The following is a 22,673-nucleotide window of genomic DNA, read 5'->3' as shown; positions in this document are numbered from 1 at the left end:
ATCCGTGCCAGTCCGCCGGTCCCCCATCACAGACGAAATCTGTGTACAAGGGAGGCGGGAGCTTCCAGGGACTGCAACCGTTCGCTGGCTGGTGGTGGTTCTCAGCTGACCAGCCGCGAGGAGGCGTGCCGCACGCTGGAAGCTAGGCTGGCTCAGGAGCACGGTGAGTTCGACGAGCAGCGGTGGCAGAGCCTGCAGGACCAGGCGAGCTATGCAAGGAGTTGGCCAGCTGGGAGGGAGAGCGCAACACGCGGAAGCCTCAGGGCGAGGCAGGGGAGGGGGGTAATGCCGGCGGGGGAGGAGGCTTATGCCGGCGGGGGAGGAGGCTAATGCCGGCGGGGGAGAAGGCTAATGCCTGCGGGATAGCTCTGCACAGCGGGGCTAATTAACATCTCCCAACATGCTCCGCGGGTATTATAAATAGCCCCTGTGTGTGATATTGTAAGTACTTGAGTTGTATTTCTTATTGTTGCATGTGTCCTTATCTGTGTCATAGGTAAATTCTGTCTGATCCTCGTGTGTCTTTAGCCATTGTGTGAAATACCCACCATTTGTGTGCCTTTCTGTCCAACTTCTGATCTCCCTGCGTTTTCCGGTTTTGTGTATCGGTGGTTGTTTGGTGTTTGGTGCAGTAGTCTTCTGGTTCAGCCCTGTAGCCACACCTGCTGATGATGACCTGCTCATTTGGCAGGTATTTGAGCTGGCTTGTTTTCTCTGACTGTGCTTAGTCATTAAAGTAATTACTTGAGATTATGGTGAATCTTTGCAGGGATTACCTCGACTTGTCATTTTTCCTCCCCGTTAGATCTTAAACACTGCAGGACTTCTTAGACTGGTGGTCTTTAATTGAATGGCTCTTTCCAGTTAAGGAACTCTCTGGGGAAAGCCTCTTTGCACTTACCTTGTGGAATTCAATATTTGCTTGTGAGTTCTTTTAGTGGTTTGGTGGCATTCTGCACATGTACTCGGAACACCCTTGTGACATCTCTTCTGAGCTGATACCTTTCTTCAAACACAACATTAAAGTGAAAAGTGCTTCAGACGCTGCAGGTCACACGGTGCATGCAGGATAGCTAGTTCTGATCGCAGGAGCAACACCTCTCTCACTCACAGTCCACTGGTGCATGTCAGGCAGGTGGGAGGAGGTTATATAACTGGCAGTTGAAACGACAGTGGTTGGCTTGTATGGGCTTTATGACTGTGTCATGCTCTTGCAGAAATGTAGGTGCAAAATACATGTAACTCCGATGCATGCAACAAAGTGTTGAATGTTTCATTATAATTTCAGCTGAAAAGAAGAATATTTTTAATGCAATAGTAATGCGGTAGAATAGAGCTGGATGCACTTTCAGGGTTTAAACTTTATATTCAACAGGCAGACTAATCTTTAGTTTTTACAGTTTAACTAAATGGAATTATATACTGGGATTTGCACCTAACCTATTTTTTGTATGTTTATTTCAGAATTGTATTACAAACAATGGAAGATGTCCCTACTGCAGACCTGGGTCACTGAAATCCTAATTACATCGAAGTTCCAGAATTGGGCTATAGCTCAGCATCTACACTGATGTACAAGTAGTACTTAATTTTAATCAGAGAAGACAGAAGCAAAAGCCATGTTTCTAACACTGTACAGAACATAGTATCACCTGCTATATTATCTGAAGCATAACACTGACTGATCAGTGTTCTGTAAAGAGTGTGCATGGGTGCAGTATGACTCTACTTTATCTGACACTAATCACCCCCAAGACCACCTTGCTCTGTATAAGATGGATAGTTAAATAAATATAAAACTGGGTAAAGGGTTTTTGTCATTGTCTGATCTTACTTTGTTGGACTGATCACAAGATCACAAACTTTGGTAAACAAATAAATATGAAATAACAATGTCAAAATGTTAATTGGATTATTTAGATTACAAAACTGAAACATTTGACTAATGGAGATTTAAAGCAGCATTAATTTGCATGTGCAGCTATACTTTATTCACTTTACTTTTATTTACGTCAAATAAATTATCTAAAACACAATAACATAAAGTTTCATTGGCCATAGGGCTACAGTTAGTGTTGATATTATACCAACTTCATTTAGGAACTAGTTTGGTTATCCACAGCAATGGTAACGAACAAACACTCTTAAGATAGTAAATAGACAATAAATGAAAGCCAATTTATTTGCTCGACACAAACTGCCGCTTAGGTGGTGATATAAGATGTAGCAAACAGGAGAGGAGAGTTTGGTAGAAGACATGCATGCATGCAAGTTGTCTCATTTTTATTCTAGACCAGCTCAACCTGCAGATGGAAGTACAGCAAACTTGCACAATTTTCCTTTGTTTATGATGAACTTTTTTTTTGGTTGGATGTTAAAATGTATGGCCAGTAGAACAGATCACTTAAGCACTTGCATGGTGATTTTCTACTAAACAATACTATTTATATTAAACTTTCATTAATAATGATGCTTTGTTTATATCTTATGCATAATTTACATTCTACTTGAAATAATCAGTGGTGGACACAGCTAACCTAAAAGCTAGTGTCAATAACTGCTAAATTTACTAACTCCAAAGTTTAATTTGATAACGTTAAATCGATAAACCACTAAAAAAAAATTGTGGAAACTAATGATAACCACTAACTGCTTAATTTTATTATATGAATTTAGCTTTGGTTTGGTTTTTTGCATGTGAAATGTGTAAAAACATACGTAGACAGCTAAAATTTAATCCTGTTTGACACTGAAGTTCCATCTGTCAGACTAGAGTGATTACTACAGAATATTTAGGACTTACCCAATTGGGTGTTGCGTTGGATTTTGTAGAGTCTCCAGAATATGAGGGTTGTTCAGTAATTTATCTACCTGAGTATGAAAGAAAGTAGCAAGTGTGTTGAAACAAGTGTAGGCAGGTTGTGACATGTCTCATGGTTACTCATGCACAGTTGTGGCTCAGTGCCAGTGTAACATTCCAAGAGACAGAGTGCCAGGAGAGTCCTTGTGTGAATCAAGTAAGAAAAGATTTGGAACAATATTCAGTGATAAAATTTCTCACAAAAGTGTAAATCCAAAGGAGATCCATGAATGCATGACTGCAGTTTATGGTGAGTCTGCTCCATCATCCTACAAAGTAAAATTTTGGAGCAAGTAGTTTAAGTGGGGTAGAGAGTCCATTGAAGATGATTCTCATATTGGATGGCCTATGGAAGCAACATCCACAGAAATGTGCAAGAAAGTCAAGGATTTAATTTTTGTCACACTGACAAATTAAGGTTTCTGAATAGCTGAAGATCTCAGCAGGTACAGTTTGGAAAATAATTCGTGAAAAGTTGGGCATGACATAGGACAGTGCAAGATGGATTCCAAGAATTCTGACGCCATGTCAGAAGGCCACAAGGCTTCAGTGCTTTCAGGAGAACTTGGAGATGCCCCATGAAGACCAAGTGAATTATTTTCTTCATTTGGTGACTGGAGATGAAACTTGGGTCTATCACAAAGATCCAGAGTCTAAAATGGAATAAATACAGTGGAAGTCATCTCCCACCCCAAAAAAGTTCAAGACAGAAAAATCTGCAGGCAAAGCCATGGCAACTGTCTTCTGGGATACTGAAGGACTTTTGCTTCTGGAGTTCATGGCACACACGACAAACATAACCAGGGACAGTTACACCAACACAATGATCGCTTTTTGTGGGACTCAATCAAGGTGAAAAGACGATGAAAACTCACAGCAGGTGTGCTGCTTCTTCACGACAATGCGCTGGTTCACATGTCACGTCAATCACAGGCTGCCATCCGAGGATGTGGGTTCCAGCAGCCTAATCATCCACCCTACAGTCCTGACCTAGCTCCCTCAGATTATTTCCTGTTCCGAGTTTTGGAGAAACCTCTCCATGGACAATGGCTTTCAAGTGATGAAGACGTCAGGGTAGCTGTGATGTCCTGGTTTGAAGTTCAAACAGAAGTTTTTGTTTCAAAGGGGTTAAAGTCATTGCAGGAAAAGTGGATGGAGTGTATGGAGCTATCTGGGGACTATAATGAAAAAAAATATTTTTTTTAAAAAACTTTTCTTTCCTACTGAAGTAGATAAATTATTGAACACCCCTCGTAAATCTGTGTTGAAAATTTCTTTTGTATGACATTCCGTTTGCGAGATATAAGCATCTTTGTCCAAGAAGCACTGTTTTGCGACTGGGCTAAATGTAGCTGAACAAAGTCCATTTAAGTCACATCTTGTGTTTACACGCAGTCAACCAACAGTATGGCCCGGAACTGTGGGCCCGGAAATGATATCACATTAGATCCACTGTGCATACGTCGAAAGTCCGCTGGTGGACTCCAAACCAATACTATACTCACAAGCAGTAGCAGGACATATCCATTGTTTAATAACAATTTCTGTGATGCCGGACAAGATAATGGAGAAGGAAAGTAGAAAGGCAAGTACAGTTTGGAGTTATTTGTTTAAATGTTTTCAATTAATAGTTCTTGAAGAAGGATGGGAACTTTTTTGTTTACTATGTTTAGAAGTGGAATGGTTTTTGTTCGCTATGTTTAGAAGTGTGGGAATGGTTTTTGTTCGCTATTGTTTGGCTGCTACAAAACACAATTTGTGCTTAGGTTGTTACTACTTTCGGTAAATAGTTGAATTCATCATGTATGGATTGCTCTGGTTTATTGAACAGTGTTCAAAGATCATAACTGCATACACAGTCGTTTTTACAATGTCTTGTATTTAGTTTTGACCAACAGATGCACAGGTCAGTTTGGAAAAGGAATATTGCACCTCAGTTATCAAGATGTGCTAACTGTTGCAATCATTTCCATTGGCCCTATTGCCCAGTAACAATTTTAACCCAACAACATTACTATGAGCCCAGAGACATGTAGTCTAATTCAAAAACAGAAATTCATTCCAAGGAATGTTAATTGTACAATTATTTGGTTTGTGTGATTATATTAACCAAATTAGGTTTTATTTAAATTTCATAAAACTGAATGAAGTAGATTTGATGTTCTCATAACAGTGTTTATTTGTTGCACCATGTCATGTGTTGTCTGTATGTTTTGATCTCTTGACCAACTCTATGCTTTTTGTACTTTGTATTGTATAGAATTCTCTGTCAAATTAACGAAATAATATAAATGTTTACACACTGAAAATGGATTCATTTGTCAAAATTCCTCAACAGAATTCATACTAAACAGGTGCACCCTTGACTGCAGCCATGCTGGTCATTACCACTGTCCCTTTTGCAAAAAGACAATTATTCAGACAATGTGACAAAAGGCGTTCCTTGTATCCATGAATATTGACATATAGAAGTTAGAAGGCACTTGCACTTAACTAACCTTAATGTAACATGCTTGTATAAGTATGTATGCATATATGTACAGTATGCATGTATGTGTGTGTGTATATATATATATATATATATATATATATATATATACTGTATATATATATATATACTGTATATATATATACACACTGCTCAAAAAAATTAAAGGCTAGATATCTATACTGATATGGACTGGCTAATGTGTTAGGAACAAAGAGATGCCACATCGTTTGATGGAAATGAAAATTATCAACCTACAGAGGGCTGAATAAAAAAAATCTAAGTGAAAAAATGATGCAGCAGGCTAGTCCTTTTTGTTGAAAATTCATTACAGCAACTCAAAATCGTACTCAGTAGTTTGTATGGCCCCCACGTGCTTGTATGCATGCCTAACAATGTCAGGGCATCCTCCTAATGAGATGCAACCTGGTGGCGTCAGATGGACCGAAACATAATGTCCCAGAGGTGTTCTATTGGATTTAGATCATGCAAACGTGGGGGCCAGTCAATGGTATCAATTCCTTCATGTTCCAGGATCTGCCTGCATACTCTTGCCACATGAGGCTGGGCATTGTCGTGCACCAAGAGGAACCCAGGACCCACTGCACCAGCATAGGGTCTGACAATGGGTCCAAGGATTTCATCCTGATACCTTATGGCAGTCATGGTGGCATAGTCTAGCCTGTAGAGGTGTCACTCCATGGATATGCCTCCCCAGACCATCACTGACCCACCACCAAAATGGTCATGCTGAACAATGTTACATGCAGCATAATGTTCTCCGCAGCTTCTCCAGACCTTTTCACTTCTGTCACATGTGCTCAGGGTGAACCTGCTCTCATCTGTGAAAGGCGCAGGGTGCCAGTGGTGGACCTGCCAATTCTGGTATTCTATGGCAAATGCCCATCGAGCTCCACGGGGCCCACTAGAGGACGTCGGGCCCTCAGGCCACCCTCATGAAGTCTGTTTCTGATTGTTTGGTCAGAGACATGCACACCAGCGGCCTGCTGGAGGTCATTTTGAAGGGCTCAGGCAGTGCTCATCCTGTTCCTCCTTGCACAAAGGAGCAGATACCAATCCTGCTGATGGGTTAAGGACCTTCTATGGCCCTGTCCATCTCTCCTAGAGTAACTGCCTGTCTCAGGGAATCTCCTCCATGCCCTTGAGACTGTGCTGGGAGACACAGCAAAACTTTTGGCAATGACACATCAATATGCGCCATCCTGGAGGAGTCGGACTGCCTGTGCAACCTCTGTAGGGTCCAGGTATCCCCTGATGCTACCAGTAGTGACACTGACCGTAGCCAAATGCAATACTAGTGAAAAAAACAGTCAGAAGAGATTAGGACGGAAAAATGTCAGGGCCCCTCACCTGTTAAACCATTCCTGTTTTGGGGGTCGTCTCATTGTTGCCCCTCTAGTACACCTGTTATTAATTTCATTAACACCAAAGCAGCTGATCACCTCCTTGTCTTATGTTATAAATCATGAAATAACAATATACAAATTTTAGGACATAATTAGGACATAATTGTGTGGCTCAACAGATACTGAGCATTATTAATATTATTATTATTATTATTATTATGGAGAATCAAGTTTTAAAATGTCATGAGTAGCTTATTTATTAGTAGGTTATTTATTCACAAAAATAAAGTGAAATCACAACAAAACTTCATTTAAACTTCATTTATTTCGAGTTATTACTTATATTTAACAGTTTCTACCCAAACAAAAGGAACAGCAGTCATTGGTTGATCACCTCATCTGAAATCACATTACTAATGGAAATCTCAACCCAATTCGAGTGGACAACCTACAGCCAGATTCCTAGTCCCTGTGACTAATCGAGGGACTGAGCACATGCAAATCAGCAAAAAGCATGAAACACTGAAGTACCTTACAACAATCCACTTTTGGCTAGTTGGATGAGATCATAGATGTAGGAGGATAAGTAGGCAGAAGGCTTTGACATGGAAACAGAGTGCATGATTTAACATTTAAAGAAAATGTAGACATCTTCCTTGGGTTGTTAACATGCATTCAGTCTTCATTTTCTCCTGTGCTAATTTATTCTGAATATTCTTGAAAGAAACAAAAAAGGCAAATGAACTATTATCTAAACTGCAGAACTGAAAACTTCTTTTTTTCAAAGCATAAATATGGCATCCCATCCAAGGCGTACCCCATTATTGTGCCCTATACAGCCTGGGACAGGTTACAGTTTCCCCACAACCCTACGCAGAATAACTTAGGTGATTGGTTTATATATATATATACACTCACCCAAAGGATTATTAGGAACACCTGTTCATTTTCTCATTAATGTAATGATCTAATCAACCAATCACATGGCAGTTGCTTCAATGCATTTAGGGGTGTGGTCCTGGTCAAGACAATCTCCTGAACTCCAAACTGAATGTCAGAATTGGAAAGAAAGGTGATTTAAGCAATTTTGAGCGTGGCATGGTTGTTGGTGCCCGACAGGTCGGTCTGAGTATTTCACAATCTGCTCAGTTACTGGGATTTTCACGCACAACCATTTCTAGGGTTTACAAAGAATGGTGTGCAAACCGAAAAACATCCAGTATGCGGCAGTCCTGTGGGCGAAAATGCCTTGTTGATGCTAGAGGTCAGAGGAGAATGGGCCGACTGATTCAAGCTGATAGAAGAGCAACTTTGACTGAAATAACCACTCGTTACAACCGAGGTATGCAGCAAAGCATTTGTGAAGCCACAACACGCACAACCTTGAGGCGGATGGGCTACAACAGCAGAAGACCCCACCGGGTACCACTCATCTCCACTACAAATAGGAAAAAGAGGCTACAATTTGCAAGAGCTCACCAAAATTGGACAGTTGAAGACTGGAAAAATGTTGCCTGGTCTGATGAGTCTCGATTTCTGTTGAGACATTCAAATGGTAGAGTCAGAATTTGGCGTAAACAGAATGAGAACATGGATCCATCATGCCTTGTTACCACTGTGCAGGCTGATGGTGGTGGTGTAATGGTGTGGGGGATGTTTTCTTGGCACACTTTAGGCCCCTTAGTGCCAATTGAGCATCGTTTAAATGCCACGGCCTACCTGAGCATTGTTTCTGACCATGTCCATCCCTTTATGACCACCATGTACCCATCCTCTGATGGCTACTTCCAGCAGGATAATGCACCATGTCACAAAGCTCGAATCATTTCAAATTGGTTTCTTGAACATGACAATGAGTTCACTATACTACAATGGCCCCCACAGTCACCAGATCTCAACCCAATAGAGCATCTTTGGGATGTGGTGGAACGGGAGCTTCCTGCCCTGGATGTGCATCCCACAAATCTCCATCAACTGCAAGATGCTATCCTATCAATATGGGCCAACATTTCTAAAGAATGCTTTCAGCACCTTGTTGAATCAATGCCATGTAGAATTAAGGCAGCTCTGAAGGCGAAAGGGGGTCAAACACCGTATTAGTATGGTGTTCCTAATAATCCTTTAGGTGAGTGTATATATATATATATTAACCAATCACCTAAGTTATTTCATTATATTAATATTATATTACATACATATGCATGTTTTTTCAGATTAGCTCTTTTAAGACAACTGCATTTAACAGTAAAGCAACTAAATTCAAAAGAGAAATATAGTACATGCTACCGGTTATATAACGTATTGCATTATGTAAGGGGCAATTAAGTGAATTAAAAAAAAAATCTTTTTTTAGTACTGGGAAAAATAAACACCTTTTCAGCTACATCAATATAGATTAGTTGGGTCTGAACACCCCGGTGCATCCGCACTCTGCAGAAATTCTTTCACAGCTTTTAATTGGCCGCACCTGAACATTGTTTGACTCCGTAAGCCCACACTCAGGTGCATCTTCCTGAAGGTGGCAGGGGTACGCGTCTCTGTCGGCTGCCCCATCACAATTTCTCTTTCTAAAATGTCACATTCAAGCCACCAGCTGCTAGAAGGAAAAGAACAAAAACACCTAATTGCTATTTTTTAAAATAAGATGTTAGTTTGTCTAGAGGTCTCATCTGCTCTTTTTTATCTAACCTAGTTCTCACAATCATGTCATCTCAGGAGGAGCCGAAGATGAGCTATAATGATCACACACTGGCAAAAGAAAAAAATTCAAGACAAAATGGATCGATCAAATTACTTTTAATTATTAAGACATCATCAGGGTGTTGGTAAATATTCACATAGTGTTTTTAATAAGGATAAAACAACAGTTGACAGAGCAGCTTCAATGCTAAATTCCTCACATTTCTTGAAAATTTCTTTAGCGGGGGGTGGAAAATCACTCTTTAAACTTCCGATCAAGCAGCGATACAGATACAGGCTAGCAAAGTTCTTGCGTCTGTAAACATTTGTGTTAATAATTATTTGTTTGTTTTCCCTTTTCCGTTTGCTTCATGAGGATCAGGGACAAAGTCATACATTTTTTAATAACCATCAACTCATTAATCTCTGTAATTTTACTTTGATAAGTGCAAGCTGTAGGTTTTTTCCCTCAGGCTGCATGCATTTCCATTTATTTAGAGGATCTTATAAATATGATACTGTTGTTTTTGTATGCCTGTGAACCAAAGCCACTCAAAGCTGTCATTTCCTCAAATCTCTGGTGTGTGCTAAGCGATGTACCTCAGGAAAGAACATACCCACAGGGCTGAGTGACTGGGGGAGAACAAGACAATCATTTATTTAATTTACAGTGTTATTGAGGTTTTCCTTCCTTTAATTAGATCGCTTTTCTTCTGGGTACAGACAACAAAATACAATTCGGCAAGTGCCATAGTGACAGCCAATAGCTAACAATATAACCAGGAGACAAAACACTTCAGATTCAAAATTATTAGCATACTTTTTGCTGAGGTGAAAAACCATATGGGAGGAAATATGTGCAAAGTGGTTCTGGGTGAGTCATTTAAATCAATTTTGAATTTTTGTTGTTTTGTAGTGCTTCTCCAAATGATAATTAGAATACATAATGTACATAAAAGCATGCAACAACAACCTCCTATAAGTAGCTTAATAACTACTATTTACTTTAAGCTACTAAATTACTTTATTGAAGCATGTTTTGTGTTGTGATTGAATATATTACCATGGGATCCAGTGAAAAGTGTGTTTTTATTAAGTGTTCGAAATTATACATTATCGTTTTTTTTCTACAGGACCAGTTTTCCTCTGAAGAACATAAGAACATGTTTAATCTGTTATGCAGGTGTCAAACTCGCTGGAAAAGATGTTCCCTGTTCTTTCTAAAAATGCCAGAGCATGTTCAACATAGTTCTGTGTGCCATTGTTCACCCAAATTCAATATCTCTGCTACAGGTGGCTATGCACAGTGATTGACATTATCACATATTATAACTGAACATGTGACATAAAACACGTCCATTTGGTTTCCCTTCTTTCTTAGTCCTAATGTGCTGGATACGTGGGTGGATATTTTACCCAAGTGTTTCCAGAGTACATACAGGACGCCAAAACTCAGTGGGTAAATATTACAAAATAAATCCACACAAGTAAACAATAAGCACACCTATAAACTCTTTTTTAAGATATGGTGACCAAACCTGCACACAATATTCTAAGTGAGGTTTCACCAAGGAATTGTATAATCTTAGCATTACCTTCCTTGACTTAAACTCCACACACCTGGAGATATACCCCAACATCCTATTGGCCTTTTTTATTGCTTCCCCGCACTGGCGAGAATGAGACGTGGAAGCATCAACATACACACAAAGGTCTTTCTCATAATCAGCTACCTTTATTTTAGTAGGTCCCATTGGATGATAAGGAAAGGCAGGTATTGGGCACCATCTGTCTTTTGAGGGATAGTACATTGACCTCAACTATCAGTAACAATTAAGTTCACCGCCTCCATCATTCCTGATATAAATAGTGACTGCATATTAACGAACGTAAGTACGTACATATTAATGTATGTACAATCCTAGATCTGTGCCACGTTTTGCCCTTGGCTCATACTCTACTTTTTGATTATACTTTTAACCCCTCACCGGATTAGTTCCTTGTGTTTTTATTCAGGATAATCACTTGTAGCCTAGAATGGAATATCTGGGTCTAATAAATCTGTCTCTCGTGGTCTGATCCCCATGTCACATGGTTCTGTGCACCATCCCATCTCACAATGGCCTCACATTAGTACACACGCGCCTACATGCAGGCACACATAGGCATAGTCAACCATCTGGCTCCACAATGCAACTTTACACTCCACACGGCCATTAAATGCAGTAGCTCCACACTCCACTTAATGAATTTATGACAATGAGTCAACACAGCAACACTAACTTCTGTCTCCAGATGGCAACTTTTCACTCCACCCAGCAGTTTCAGTGAAAATAATTAACACTGAATTATTATTTTAGCAAAGATGTAAATTTTGCCTGCCAATAAATTGCATGTTAATGAAGTTAAGAGACTTCAGCCAACCAAAACATTTCTCACTTTCATGCATCAGAAGTTTTTCGGCTTCAATGGCTGTTATGGCGTTAACAGTTATTTTATGAAATGTAGCTTTTCTCAAAGAACCGGATGCTCTGCAAAAGGACAGATTGAATTCTCAATATGTCCTAAAACATTCCAAATAACACACACATGCATGCATGCACACATGCACACACACAATACTGGGACACACCTCTTAATCACTGAATTCAGGTGCTCCCTGATAGATATTCCACTGTCGACTGTAAGTGATATTATTGCAACAACAGACCACGTAAAGTGACAGAGTGGAGATCCTGAGTGTTGAGGCGCATAGTGCGTAAAAGTCGCCAACGCTCTGTGGACTCAGTAATTGCAGAGTTCCAAACTTCCTCTGGCATTAACCCCAGCACAAAATCTGAATGCTGGGAGCTTCACGGAATGGGCTTCCATGGCCGAGCAGCTGCATGCAAGCCTGGCATCACCAACCACAATGCCAAGCGTCGGATGGAGTGGCGTAAAGCACGCCGCCACTGGACTCTGGAGCAGTGAAAACATGTTCTGTCGAGTGACGAATCTCTCTGACGGATGAGTCTAGGTTTGGCAGATGCCAGGAGGATGATACCTGCCTGACTGCTTTGTGCAAACTGTGAAGTTGAGTGGAGGAGGGATAATGGTTTGGGGTTGTTTTTCAGGGGTTGGGTTAGGCCCATTACTTCCAGTGAAGAGAACTCTTAAGGCTTCAACATACTAAGACATTTTGGACAATTTTATGCTGCCAACTTCGTGGGAACAGTTTGGGGAAGACCCATTTCTGTCCTGGCTTAACTGTGCCCCAGTGCACCAAAGCAAGGTCTATACATACATGGTTAGATGAGTTTGGTATAGAAGAACTTGACTGGCCCGCACAGAGCCTTGACCTCACCCTAACTGAACACCTTTGGGATAAACTAGAATGGAGATTGTGAGCCAGGCCTTCATGTCCAATATCAGTGACTGACCTCACAAATGATCTTCTAGAAGAATGGGCAAAAATTCCCACAGACACATTCCAAAATCTTGTGGAAAGCCTTCCCAGAAGAGTGGCAACTCAATTAAGTAGACATACAATACAATGAAAGACATATTGAAGGTACTCCTATGATTGTACAGCATGTGATGAAGTGACTGGGAGACACTGTTTAGAGTGTTCTTCAGCTTAGACAGCATCCTGCTCTCCAATACTGTTGTGAGAGGCTCCAGCTCCATCCCCATCGCAACACCGCCTCTGACATAAGTATGTCTTAGAATGTTGTCTTCAAAAATAAACACAGTAAAGAATAAAAATCAACCTTTATCAGACACTAAAAGCAAAAAACACGGGTGGCTGAGGCATCTGACAAAGGAGCTTCCTGAAAGGCTTTCCTTGCCAAACTTACTAGTGTAACATTAGCAGCACTACGTAATACGGTGCTTGTACACCAGACAACACAAAAGCCTTTGCTGTATTTTGGAATGGATGGTAAAACCTGAGAAGCACCACTGAGAGACATGACGAATGGCAATTTAATTATAATATAAGCAGAGTAGTTCAATCTGATTTTCCTCAAATTATAACAATAATCGCTACAGGGGTACAAAACTATTACACAGATCGTTTAATCCGAAATGCAAGCAACTACATTCATAGAGGTAACATACTGACTGTTGCTTGGTAACCAACAGCATCCAGGTATATATATATATATACACACACACACAATTATGGAGTACATTAATGGCCTAAGGTGAAGCCTTTTCCTGCAAATGTAAAGAGTGACATGTTCAGTATTAAGACAAACCACTGAAAATAGAGTTTGAGTGAGTGTGTGCATGTATTGGGCAGCATGGTGGTGCAGTGGTTAGTAGTGTCACTTCACACCCCTGAGACTTAGGGTCAAGTCTCTGCCAGAGTTCTTTGTGTGAAGTTTCATGTTCTGCCCATGTTGTTCTGGGGTTTCCTCCAGGTACTCCGCCCCCCCCCCCCCCCCCCAAAAAAAAAGTATGCTGAGGGTGATAAGAGTTATTAAATTACCCCTAGGTGTGTGAGTGTATCCTGCCATGGGTTACCATCCCATACTGGGTTATTCCCTACATTGCACCCATGGGCACCAGGTCCCCTGTGACCCTAAACAGAACAGCTGATTACAGAGGATGCATAGAAATTGCATTTGTATACTTTTCCTTATGTAAATATTTTTTATCACTACTTGTGAGGTTGGTGGTAATGCATGGTGTTAGGTACTCTACAGTATGTAATGAAAAATGAATTCAATTCAAAATGACATAAATAAAAGTATAATAATACTCTTAGAGATGCCTTAGCAGTATTTGGGTTATGTGATACATAGTACCCTTCAAATTCACCTTGCCTCTTTATTCCACTAGTCAATACCATAAAGCCATACCTTTTTTGTCCAGGTGTGAAATTTGGAACCTTTTTCTGGTACAGTGCCTTGAAAAGTAGAATTTCCCATTTTCGTATTGTTCTTTTCGTTTTCTTTTGTTTCGGTTGTGTGCAACTGACCTGCATAGTTTGCTGTAAGACCCTCTAGCTGTGGATGGACGGCGGATCAAATGAAGTCAAATCAAGTTTTATCTGTCACATACCCAGTTATGCAGTATGTACAATGTGGAGTGAAATGCTGGTCTGCCTGGCTTCCAAGACTATGAAAAAAACACAATAACATCAAGATGAAAAGATTATAAATAGCTATGAACAAGTATAAATATGTGCTAATGAGGCAGGAAAGTGACAGAAAAGTAGCGCAGAGAGCTGAATGAATGAAAGAATGAATGAATAAATAAATAAAGTCGATATTTACATTCAGCTCTTAATTAGTGATGTAATGTTGAGGGTAAATGAACAGTCCTTGATATTGTCCTCATTTAGGATCTGTATCGCCTATGTAAAGAAGCTCTTCCTCAACCTTCCAGCGCTGGTCTTCAGGCAATGGTAGCATTTCCCTGATCTCAGCAGAGAAGAGGCAGTTGTTGGGGTGGCTGGGGTTCTTAATAATTTTCCTCGCCTTGGATCTGCAACGTTTGGTGTAGATGTCAAGGAGATTTTGGAGTGCTTGTCTGATTGTGCGTTCTGCTGCGGGCTGTTCCTGAACCAGGCAGTGATGCTCCCTGTCAAGATGCTTTCAATGGTAGAGGTGTAAAATTTCCTCAGTATTCAGGCAGGTAGCTTGAAGTCTCTGAGGCGCCTGAGATGATAGATGCACTGGCATGCCTTTTCTTTCTAAAGAGTCCGTGTGCAAGGTCCAGGTCAGGTCCTCGGTTATGTGGATGTTAAGGTACTGGAACAGGAAGCTGTTCACTCTCTCCACTGAAGTGCTGTTGATTCTAATCTGCGTGAGGTTCCTTTGCTATTCAATTTTTTTTTGCTGTTTCCTTTGCTCCTCTCAAAGTCCCCAATGAACTCATTCGTCTTGTTTGCGTTGAGGAGGTAGTTGTCTTGACACCAAAGTGACAGGTTCTTCACCTTCTCCAAGTAGGCCTATTCATTGTGGTTGGTGATCAAACCTACTCGCCTACTAACTTAACAATGATGTTGGAGTCGAATGTGGCCCTGCAGTTGTGGGTGTACAGGAAGTACAGCAGAGGGTTCAGTACACAGCCCCAGGGGGCTCCCATGTTGAGGGTGAGGGTTGATGACATGTAATGGTCCACTCTCACTTCTTGAGGTCTGCTCGACAGGAAGTTGAACTCCCAGTTGCACAGGCTGGTGTCCAGTCTGAAGTCCCTGAGCTTCGTGATGAGTCTGGAGTGGACTATGGTGTTGAATGCTGAACTGTAATCTACACACAGCATTCTCACATAGTTCCCACTTTTCTTGTGCAGGTGGGCTAGGGCTGTATGGAGTAGAAAGGCGATGGCATTGTCAGTGGATCCATTAGGATGGTATGCAAACTCTCCAAGGTCTAGGTCATTGGGTAGTGAAGTTCATATGAGATTCTTCACCAGTCTCTCAAAGCAATTCATTGCCACAGGGGTTAATGCAATGGGGCAATAATCATTCAGACTTGAGCAGTGTTGGATCTTTTAAAACATGTAGGTATGGTGGACTGGCTTAAGGATTGATTGAATATTACTGTGAACGCAGGAGCTAGCTGGTCAGCACAGGTCTTGAATACTCATCCTAGGATGCCATCTGCATCTGGTGTCTTCCTGGTATTCACATTTTTGAAGGTTCCTCCCAAGTCCTGTTCGGAGACTGCGAGTGCGGAATTGTAGCTGGTTGGCGCTTTTGCTGTGGGCACGGTGTTCCTCTGGCTGGAATTAGCAGGGCGTGTGTAGAAGGCATCTAGCTCCTCTGCCAGCAATGCATCAGCCCTTGAAGTGGTTGGGGTGCACCAGTCTGTTAGTCTGTTATTGTTTGTAGTCCTTGCCGCATGCCGGTATGATTAGGCTGTTCAAACCATGCTTATAATTTTTCCCCAAACCAACTTTTGGGTTCTTTCGCCTTTTCTGGAGTTTATAGGAGGGAGCATTGTAGTTGTCCATATTTCGAGTTGTGAGTCCTGCAACAGTGTTGTGGGTGTTTACTGCATCCCGGATGATTTTGTTAATCCACTGTTACTGGTTTATGTATATTTTTATGGTAACTTTAGGTATAATGTCATCTGTTAGTTTGCTGTTGAAACCAAACACAGCTTCCATAATCATGTAGATGTCATCATTCGAGCTGCACCGGAACATATTCAAGTCAATGTGCGACCTGGAGAGTGGCCTCTGATTGGGCCATCCAGCATGCGACACCTGAGTGTAACTGCTTAGAAGATCTAAGCAGATCTTGAGGAACAAGCAGCTCATAATGATAAGATGGTGCTAATCTATTAAGTTATTTATATACCATTAATAAAATGTTTAATTCAACTCTAAATGTTACATGCAGCCAGTGAAGGAATGCCAGTATTGGTGTAATGAGCTCATATGTTGTCCTGTTAAATGGGCAGTTCACACCAAAACTGAAACAATATATGTTTTAGATGGACTTCAGTGCTATCTATCCATCTAGGTTGTTCTGCTGGGAGTTGCCTATTTTTGGAGATATTGGCTGTAGGAATGTCGGTCTTCGCTCGAACATAATGGGACTTAATGGGATTCTTTCTGAGGTGATCTGAAAAATTCAACAGCAATGTCTCTTACTAAAAATCATGACCCGGTTACTCAAGATAATCCACAGACATTATAGTGAGCAGTTTAATGTAGGAACTGTTTTCATTGTATCACTGTGCAGAAGAGAGCATGAGCAACCTGCCGATATCTTCTGCACAGTGATATGATTGGTGTTCGGTAAAAGAAAACAGTTCTTACATTAAACTGATCTGCCACAGCTCTTAATTATCTTATGTAATTATGTAATCTCATAGTTTTCATGTTAAGGGGGCAATTCACCTCAAAACTGAAAAATATATGTTTAAGAGGGGTTTAGCTAGCTTTAGCTAGTTTTTTCTGCTGGCAGATGCCCAGTGTGGGAGATACAATTGTTAGTTCTGAGAGTCACCTCATCTTGTGTTTCAGATGTAAATCAGCCACTAATTAAAATATGTTTCTAATATTTACCAGACCATAGCTCTGTAGGACTGAATGGGGATCACATCCCCTTTTTTCCATTTCTAGGTGGTCACACTGTGTGCAGAATGCAGTGATATGTGGGATTCCTGTCGTAATCACCACTGGAAAAACATTTCTAATATCATTCTTTGCTACCCAGGAATGAGTGCTTCTGTAAGGCCACCAACTGTCATTGAATATTTCCATAATATAAAATCATCAGGTCTGGCTCTACTTAACCCCTGGTGTCTGATAATGAAGTTGAGCGGAGATGTCTGGCTGTGGACCACATGGCCCCATCTTCCAGATCATTTTTGCTTCAGGGAGAACAATGACTGCAGACCACCAATGGGGAATGAGACATTGGAAGTATTTTTCATTCTTACATTTTCATATCCATGTGCTTTAAAATATGTATTTGATGGGGTCAAAATGACATAGCCAGTCTGTTATTAACCACACTACACCATCAAAATAAGAACCAGAGTAATTTCACTTTCTGTCAAACGTGTCATTAGAAATGATGAGAACATGTTTCTGTAATATTACTCTTTCCCTTAAAGTTTCACACGATAAATATGTGGTTCTTGACACGCTGTATTTTTTACCACAGTTGAAAATGGGGAAAACATGTGCTTTTCCTGAATGTGTCATTTATCAGTGGGGTAACAACATTTAACTGTCAAGGTAATGGAATACAGAACACTGTGTTTCCCCTGCTGCAGTTTCCCTGGGTGTCTGGCCTTCCATAGGGATTCTACAGGGCCTTTATGACACTGTTGGGCAGGATGAGTAGATTGTGTGGACGGCCACATGACTGGTAGTTTATCACACATGTTTAACACACATGATACAAAAGTGCAAACTCTTACCCATGCACACTGTTCAGGCTTCACTGGCTGGATGGCACTGGCACTGGCAGAGTCCCATCCATATGACAATTTTTACCTTGAACTACCGATACACAATCTACATTAAACATTTTAATATAGCATGCGCACTGAAATAGCATGGCAGTCATGCAGAAGAAAGGTACTGTTTATAAATCTGATCTTGAAAAGTTTTCTTTTCAAATAAGACTGCCCGGTTGATCTCTAGTACTCCTTTTAAATTTAGTCATACGATTATTTAGGGGTACCATATCCCTTTCCCACACTGAGACAGAATTAAATTAAAGCAGCAGTGTTTACCCAGAACATCCACATTAGGGATGGTAAGATTCACCGATTCACATCGATGCACCCGCATAAAAGTACAAGATGCAAGTGCCCCAATTAAAAAAGTGCACTGGATACAATTTGAGGCGACCTCGAGATGCATCGTTTCTAACATATTTGCATCGGTAAAATGCAATTTATTAATGTAGAATACCGAGTTAAATCAATTTGCCTTATTGATTTCGTATTATTTATAGAGCAATTGGTGTTATTAATTTTTTGGGGGTCATTTTGCTTCCAGACCACAGGAAGACGTGTCTTTTATTCTATACCAGCTTGCGTTTGTAAGCTGTTGTGTGCAAAAGTACCATCTTTCTTTTCTGTCTGTGTTTGTGAGGGTAAGAAAGGGGAATAAAACTGAGCCACGCATTTGTTTAAATGTTAAAGCATGAGCTGGCAATGAGCTGGATGAAGGTTTATTTGGCTCATTTAACAGATTTTGTTAAAATGTAATGTGTTTAATGGTTTTCTCTATCTCTATCTATGGAAAAGTTAACTAAGCCAGTAACTAGTTAAATATTACTTGTTATAATTGTGTTGCCCATCTTTCATGTACACTGAAAAGTGTAATTTGTGACAATTGTAAACTTGCAAGCAGAAGAAGGCTCTTCTTTCGTGTCTGTAAAGGGAAAATAATCGCCAACCCATTCTTATGTTTATAGGAAAGTGAGGAAGAATCTGTAATACGGTGCAAAGTTTTCTTGTTCTTGCCTTGCTATTTTTTCTTTAAGTGAAAGCGACATGCGGCCCACTCCCATCCTCCGGAAATGGCTGTCTAACTGCCAGAGCCAGGTGTTATTTGGCCGTCCTCTTGGCCTGGTCCAGCCACTTGGGTCCTCAGCAATGAGGATAGTGTGAGCCGGATCACCCTCAGGGAATCGCGACAAATGGCCGAAGTGCCGTAACTGACGCTCCCCCACAATGCAGGTAATGTGCCTCATTCAGGACTCCCTGAGGAACGGCTCGTTTGACACAAAGTCAAACCAGTGGTATCCAAGGATATCTGAAGTGACACAGTACCAAAGGAGTCCAGTCTTCGTCTCAGGTCACTGGATAGCGTCCATGTCTCAGAGCCATACAGCAAAACAGGAAGCACCAAGACTCCAAAGGCTTGGACTTCTGTCCTCTTCACAAAGATATCAGGATCTAAAAGTTCTAACAGGGAGCAAAAAATAAATAAAAATCAAAGGACAAAAAAAATTCAATGAAGTGAATGAGTAATATTTTCTAAGCATCTCATGTGATTTCAGTTTTAAGGAGGAAACATGAAGGAAACTTTTTTTTCAAATACTTATAAATGTTGTTATATCAGTCTGAAAGATGGAAATACACACACAAACACACAAATTTAACAAATCTTGCGTGTCCTTGCGGGAACTGCTTTGTCTGAATCAAGCTTAAGTGTCAACATCTTCACTTGAATGGCAGAAACTGAGAGATTCATGATGGTGCCATCACAGAGCCATAGAGCTCTGCAGTATGCAAAGGAAACTGCACAAAGAAACCCTCTGCTACCTGAACTCAATGCATTAGCATTACCACAGAAAAAAAGACTGGGGGAAAGATTAGTTCAAGGACTTCCTCTGTAACAATGTCTGTCTTCTCTTCATATCAGATTTGGCAATCTGGACACACACACATAAGTCATGATTCAGTAGCAGAAAGCAGGGATTTCTTTTGCATTCTACTTGTGCAAAAAAGTACAAAAGCCCCTTGGAGGACAAGGGAGGAGAAAAAAAGCCCTTTTGCGAGACCTTGCAATACTTGTGCGCGATCCCAAATTTTCTTTTGAGTTATCTCTCGGACCGTACCCAATTCAAATTGTTATCGTAAGTGTTCAGTACGAATATCTGGCTAGCTGTTCTTTTTTCATGGACTACATGCACACAGTGGTGTTGACGTATTTCCGGTAAAATCTCAGCCAGCTAAATCACTTCTGCTATCCATATTTTTGTTATGATCTTCGTCAAAGATGTCTCAGAAAAGGAAGTTTAAGTGTACCGTAACTTTAAGTAATTCACACCCTCTCTCATTGGTGGCAAGTGTCATGGCAGCGGAGTGTCCAGAATTTCTTTAAAAAGCCTAATAATTGTGATGGCATTGATAAACAAGGTGAAAAAGAGACTGAGGTGGTGGAGGATAAAGGACAAGCAAGTAACACTGATAATGTTTATCAGCAAGTGGCAGCTAATGTTCAGGGGTAAAACTGTTTGTTTATATTTTAATTGAAATTGTCTAATTTTATAAAATCATATTGTTCATATTTGCTGGTTTAGACACAATGGTCTAAGTCAGGGGTCTCCAACTCTGGTCCTGGAGAGCTACCGTCCAGTAGGTTTTCTATCCTACCTGGCTTCTGATGAGCCACACCTGTTCTCAGGTAAATACCAGGAGCAGGTGTGGCTCATCAGAAGCCACGTGGGACAGAAACCCTACTGGATAGTAGCTCTCCAGGACCGGAGTTGGAGACCCCTGGTCTAAGTGTTTTTAGTGGCCTTCACTGTCAATGTGGGAAACAATCATCTGCTTCGTGTAGTGTCTACATGACAAGTGACCGCACAGTCGCTGTCTCTGTTCATCTTTTCTCTCCATTTCCTAATAAATGCATAATCTATAAGCTTGTTCTCTAAATTAATCATTAAAAAATGAATATTCATGAATGAAAATTAAATTATATTAAATATGTCTAATATTATCATTAAAAAATGAAAATTAAAATGGTGGGTAACAATAGATTATGACCAAATTTTGATGACCCTGCCTGTCAAAATGAAAGAAAATACAGGATGACAATATTCTGCTTTGCAAAAATGAGGAAACTAGGGCCAGGCTGCAAAGAGAGGCATCAAAGCAAGGCAAATATTGAAACAATAGGTATTCGGAATGCAGAAAGAAACAAAGCAAAATACCTGACATTTTAGGCATTTTTAGGTCCCAAAAAAGAGTCCAAGAATTGAGGACCAGGTGGGGTACTTTTGGTAATAAAAATTCAGAACTTTCCCTTTTTTGTTGATTTCCGGTCCAGTACCAAACCATCCCCATACAACACCCACAGCAGTATTTCAGTCACTAAAAACAGGAAAGTCCCTACCAGAGCTCCACTTTGGTGATGTCTTTCTATATCTTGTGGATGATCTCTCCCCTAACACTGCTGCCAGGAAGAAAGTTTGCAAAAGTTAAACATCTATAGACATTTTACATTGAATACATCAATGAATACCTTTTTGCTTGCCTCTCCATATTTCTGCATTGGAAAGACTGATCAATAATTGATATACTTCTAACATACTTCCCAGTACTTATTAGCAGAATAACATGACATTGTTTTTTTATTCTGTGGAAAACATAAGATTGCTGAATAGATTTAATAATGAATTATAAACATGTCACAGGTTGTTCGTCCTCCATTGTTTTTGGGTGGCAGTGTAATTTTGTATGAAATTAAATGGGAAGTTTAACCTACAAGCTTTGTGTCTTCCATGCTTGTTTAACATTAAAGTCACAGTTCCTGTTGTGCAGTGGGAAAGTGACACACTAAAGTGGCCAGGAACTACAAAAGTTCCCAGCTGAGACAGCACAGAAACTCAGAACCAAAATACTGTGAAAATACATCTGCTGATGCTTCTCACGGGTCTCCGAATGAAGATGAGAATAATCAACATGGAGGCGGTAGCCCTAGTTATTTCGCAATACTTTTGTAAGATTTTGCAGTATTTTTACATTACTATTAACTGCACTGTGTCCGTTCAAAGTACAAAAATGTGCTTTAAGCATTTAACTATGGAAGACACTGCACACCTTCAAACTTTAAAGATCATGTTTTTTTATGTGTATTTATTAATGCCTGCACGTATCCATTCACCCACCACCAGTAAGTATAAATAAGCCGACTGTTGAATGTAAAGTGTACACGCACACGTTGAAATGTAAATTAAAATTTGCTTGTAAAGAAATCTGGAAAACCAGTGGGTGTTGTTTGCTTTTGTCGAAACCTATAGTGATGCTGCTGGGCCGGTTCCAAGAGAATGATTATTCAGATTACCAGCATGCCTTGTGCGGTGCTG

At 40.4% G+C, this 22,673-nt stretch overlaps 1 long non-coding RNA gene across 1 annotated transcript; it reads left to right on the top strand.

The window, feature by feature from the left end:
- The first annotated feature begins 360 nt into the window (after positions 1-360).
- On the top strand, positions 361-1,811 carry LOC140591742 (uncharacterized). The gene is made up of 2 exons (XR_011992050.1): positions 361-441; positions 1,465-1,811. It is a non-coding gene; the product is annotated as an uncharacterized lncRNA (long non-coding RNA).
- The last annotated feature ends 20,862 nt before the right edge of the window (positions 1,812-22,673 follow it).

This window comes from Paramormyrops kingsleyae, chromosome 6 (assembly GCF_048594095.1).
Source record: "Paramormyrops kingsleyae isolate MSU_618 chromosome 6, PKINGS_0.4, whole genome shotgun sequence".
Lineage (NCBI taxonomy): Eukaryota > Metazoa > Chordata > Actinopteri > Osteoglossiformes > Mormyridae > Paramormyrops > Paramormyrops kingsleyae.
Note: the sequence above shows the minus strand (reverse complement) of the source record. Positions and strands in the feature narration are given on the sequence as shown.